This window comes from Lycium barbarum, chromosome 4 (assembly GCF_019175385.1).
Source record: "Lycium barbarum isolate Lr01 chromosome 4, ASM1917538v2, whole genome shotgun sequence".
NCBI lineage: Eukaryota > Viridiplantae > Streptophyta > Magnoliopsida > Solanales > Solanaceae > Lycium > Lycium barbarum.
Genome location: NC_083340.1, coordinates 34,345,766 through 34,351,019, shown reverse-complemented (window position 1 = coordinate 34,351,019; position 5,254 = coordinate 34,345,766). Strand labels below are relative to the sequence as shown.

Sequence of the window (5,254 nt, the reverse complement as noted above, 5' to 3'; positions counted from 1 at the left end):
GTTGATTTTATGCTTATATACGTGAACTAATCTTAGTCGGCCTAGGATGCTTATCGGTACATAGTGTTTGTACTGATACTACCATGCTGCACCCTTTTTGAGTGCAGATTGTGTTCCAAATATTTCAACCAGACCACATCTCTAGCTTGAAGCTAGTTAGCTTGATCGGGTCTGAGGGTGAGCTTCTATCCATGCTATGCCACCTGAAGATCTCTCTTTCCAGATGTCTACTTTCATTCCAGACATTATTTGTTATTATATTTGAGATATACTTCATTCTTTAGACATTGTTGGTTAGAGTTCTTGTATGATGACTTTCAGATTTTGGGGGTGTAATAGTTAGACTTTCGCACTTATATTAACAATTAATTATGACTTGTCTTATTTATTCATTCACTTATCTATTGACTGTTAAAAATGATTAAAGAAGTTGGAATTGGCTAATGATTAGTGGTTAATGGGTAAAGATTTGCCTACTAGTAATAATAAGATAGGTGCCCGCACGATCGGTAATTAGGGTCGTGACAGTAGTTAGGAGCCCACAAGAATTGATCTTCAAGAATGTTCAAAGATTAGAAGGGAAAATCATTTTCTTGAAACCTACATAATTGAGTCTCCTGTTCATTTTGCCGTTTAGAATAATTTTTTTCTGCTTAATATTGGAGAATCAGAATTCTTTCTATCATAATATATATAGTACAGGGTCGGACACTCTACCCCTTGAACTCCTCGAGATTCCTTTTTCATCCTATTATTTATACAGATAATATTTATAAATTAACAAAAAAGAAACAGATCTCACAATAGTTTTTAATTTAAAATTACAACGTCAACTGTGGATTGAAAAGAAAGAGTATGACAAAATTGTAGAAAAGGAACAACTTGGAACTCATTAATTAAAAGAGCTTTTATGTTATGCATTTATGAGTGAACAAAAATTCTGCGAAATGATTATATAATTTTCGATGCGAGAGCAGGGGCGGATGCACAGAGCACAGTTAAGGATACAATGTTCGACCGAGGTTAATAGCTTTGGGTCAAATCTATTTATATTTGTATCAAGAAATTCATTTAATAAATGTACGAAATATTAACTTAGAATCTAATAACTCAAAGGAGTTAGAATTATGAATCTATAAATTTTAAATACTGCATTTGCAAAATACATCTCCTTTGTTTCTTACTTTAATGTTAGCAAAGGTGGAAAAAAGATAAAAGAACTTGAATTGAATTGATGAATATATAGACCTGCCATTATGCGGCCATTTAGCACTTCTGGAATTCATAGCCAGTTATCGTAGATGGGGCCTTCTTAAGGGCTTTGGTCCAACGGTTTAAAGCCCAACATAACTATAATTGGTAAATATGACCATACTAGTGGTCATTTGCCCTGTATTAAGCCCGGGCCGAAACTAACGATAAAAATCATTTTTTTTTGCGCGGGTTGCCCTTCTTTTGGGCTGGTCTTTAATTTTTCCCCCTCCAATTGCTGGTCTTTAAATTTTTTCTTTCGCTTAAAAAGGTGGCCGAAAATACCCCGAGATTCTGCGTTCGAACCCTCGCTCAGTCAAAACAAAATTAGTAAAATCGCAAGGTAAGACTTTGCCTTAAGGCATAACTAAAAACCACCAAAAGATGTGGTGCAGCAGAAGGGGCTACTCCTCTCTTAATCAGAGGTTTCGGATTCGAGCCTTGGGTATGGAAAAATCCTTGTTAGGGAGCGCTTCGCCTGAATGGGCCTTACGCGACGCGAATCTGAATTTAGTAGGGCTTCAATACGAATACCGAACACTGAGTGGAAAATTAAAAAAAAAAGAAAAAACAATAAGGGGACAACTGTTGTTTTTTTATGAAAAGGACAGAGCAAGAAATACACAATAGTGATTTCGTTATTAAATACACGTGTTTATTTAGAAGCTAATGGTGATGGTATGAGATAAGACCAAGTACAAGGTACCATTTACATAACTCATTGTACTAATATTCACAGCCTAAGTTTTCTTTTTAAGATAACATCACAGCCTGAGCTTTGGGATATATTAGGAGGAGGCCCCACCAAAAGTTTGTGAGGATGACTATACATTGCCTTCATGCATAAAAGTCTACACAAATTACAAGCAGAAGCAAATTCAAAGACGTTATTGCTAAAACAAACTTGTTTCCTTTATGGCCGAGTTTGAGGAAACTAAAGTGTCTCTCTTGGAAATATTGTCCTGGAACGAAAGTAAGAATTTAGAAAATAGAGTTTGTATTTAAAAGCTAAAGTCACTAATATAATTAGAGATAAAAAGGTAATTTTAATATAATCTTGTTGGGTTATCGGTTTGACGTTTAACTAAACCTCAAAATCGGAAACCAGCCCAATAGTCCAAAAAAAATATTTACAAAACCATTTAAAAACCATTAACCCAATAATCCGATATGATAAATCAATTACATTTTTCTTGGTTCGGTTCACTAGTAAAATCGGATTTTGCACAATCCTAGTGTGTTTGGTATGGAGGAAAACATTTTAGAAAAATAGTTTTTCAATTTTTTCATCTTTGGTTTTGTAGAAAAATAAGTTCCTTAAAAATGAGAAAAACAACTTTCCTAGTGGTAGTAGAAAACAAGCTGAAATCTACAAACCACCACCACCAAGGAAGAATTTGTGTCTTCATATAGTGGAACCTGATATTAAGGATGCAACGTCTTCCCAAGAACTGGACACGATTTTGACTCAATATTTAGAGGCATTATCCCAGCGGAAAAACTATCATATAGGTAAGTATAAGTTCAGTCATTTTGTTCAAACATAAACTTTTATAAAGATTTCAACATAATTAAATAAAATATTAGTGAGGTAAGATCTATAGACTGTATGATTGTAGGTTTGAAAGGAAGAGTACTCTTAAACCATTAAGTAAACTTTGTAGGATAAAATTAGCTTTAGCATTTTGATGCTTATCAGGTACTTTTATTCAGTTAATCCAAAAGGTGTTTATATAATTTACATCTTAATTGTGACTCTTCTGATATGTTAACTCAGCCGCTCTAGAATAATGTTGATTTACAGGTTATCCAATTACCATGTGTTACGAGCATCACGCTGTTTTAGCACCACTTTTGCAATTCTCGTTGAACAACTGTGGAGATCCCTTCACTCTGAGTCCTGTGGATTTCCATTCAAAAGATTTTGAAGTGGCCGTTTTTGATTGGTTTGCGCAACTATGGGAAGTAGAAAAGGATGAGTATTGGGGATACATTACCAATGGCGGCACTGAGGGCAATCTCCATGACCTTTTGCTTGGGTAAGCATCCCTTCACAATGATTCTTCTAGTTCAGGTTCAGAAATACTGCTGGCGTGTCCGAAATTGAATGAAATTAGGTGAATTGATTAAATGATCCTCTACAAAATATAACAGATCACATCTATGTTATGTCGAATCGCTCATGTATTCAGCGGATCATATACCTTATTTCATTTTTGTAAAGACCCTTTTTAACTAATTTTCTCGAAATTTATATGGTTGTTTAACGTAATTGTTTTATGTATAATTTGAAAATTATGGGGAATACATAAAAATTGTATGAGTTAAAAAGAAAAACATGTATATATATAGAGAGAGATAGAGATAGAGATAGAGAGACAGAAAGAGAGACAGAAAGAGAGAGATTTAAATATTTAGGCATAACAATGTTTTCTTGAGTAGATTGGTCTAACCTCGTACTAGAAGATGTTAAAATTATATATATATATATATATATATATATATATATATATATATATATATATATATAGACACACACAGAGAGATAGAGATAGAGATAGAGAGACAGAAAGAGAGCGAGATTTAAATATTTAGGCATAACAATGTTTTCTTGAGTAGATTGGTCTAACCTCGTACTAGAAGATGTTAAAATTATGTACCACTTAATTCAATTTCACCATTTGAACAATATATATTGTGCAGAAGATAGACGCTTCCCAGTGGTATAGTATACGCATCTAAGGACTCACATTATTCAGTCTTCAAAGCAGCAAGAATGTACAGAATGGAGATAGAAACTATAAACACTTTAGTTAATGGGGAGATTGATTATGAAGATTTGAGATCAAAGTTACTTCTAAACAAGAACAAAGCAGCCATCATCAATATCAATACTGGTAAATATTCTTACATCCCATATGTATATAGAGTACTGTTGCTTTTAACTGTTAATGAATGTATATGTAGGAACTACCTTCAAAGGAGCTATTGATGATCTTGATCTGGTCCTACAAATACTTGAAAATTGTGGATATTCAAATGACAGGGTATTACATCCATTGTGACGCAGCATTATGTGGGTTAATTCTACCCTTCATCAAACATGTAAGTTTACTTCTATTCAATATATTTCTCTTTAAAATTTTATATCAAGGGAACAAATAGAAAATGACCTTAGCTTCTTTATGGTATTTGAAAACGGGCAAAAACAATTACCTTCAAGAAGCCGAAGCCAATTGGCAGTATTTCAATTTCTGGCCACAAGTTCTTGGGATGTCCAATCCCTTGCGGTATTCAGATAACAAGGAAAAGTTACTTTAGTAGCCTCTCAAAAATTGATTATATTGCGTCCACAGATAATACAATATCTGGTAGTCGAAATGGCTTAGCACCGATATTCCTATAGTACAATTTAAGCACGAAAGGCCATGCCGGGTTGCAACAAGATTCCAAAATGTGCATCGAAATGCCCGATATTTGAAAGACCGATTTGTTAAAGCAGGAATTAGCGGTATGCTCAATGAGTTTAGCATTACCGTCATCTTTGAACGGCCTAGTGACTGTAAATTCATTCGTCATTGGCAACTTTGTTACTTAAGCGGCATGGCACATGTTGTGGTTGTTAGTGTTATGATTTTAATGATGACAAATTGTTGTGTAGGTACTATACTCAAAGAATCAACCAAACGCATTGACAAGCCCAATGAATAAAAAGAGTTCAGTCGGTTGGATACGAGTATAAGCCCAAGTCGGCTGCATAAGGAAAGTAATTCAAGGCACAAAGAAAATAAGCTACTTCGTATTTTTGGAACAAGAATCAGACGTTACTCAATCAATCAAATCAGCACAATCATGGAGATTCAAGCATTAAATCAAATCTGCCATACAAGGAAACAAGTACCACTCTAACAAGGCAAATGGCGCATAAGGAAGGCAGTTGTACAACATTTATTACCTATCAATGACGCACAAGGAAACAAGTATTTGCCAACTAGGGTGATAC

The 5,254-nt window shown here is 34.3% G+C and overlaps 1 pseudogene; it reads left to right on the top strand.

The window, feature by feature from the left end:
• The first annotated feature begins 1,920 nt into the window (after positions 1 to 1,920).
• Positions 1,921 to 4,962, top strand: LOC132637396 (histidine decarboxylase-like; annotated as a pseudogene).
• The last annotated feature ends 292 nt before the right edge of the window (positions 4,963 to 5,254 follow it).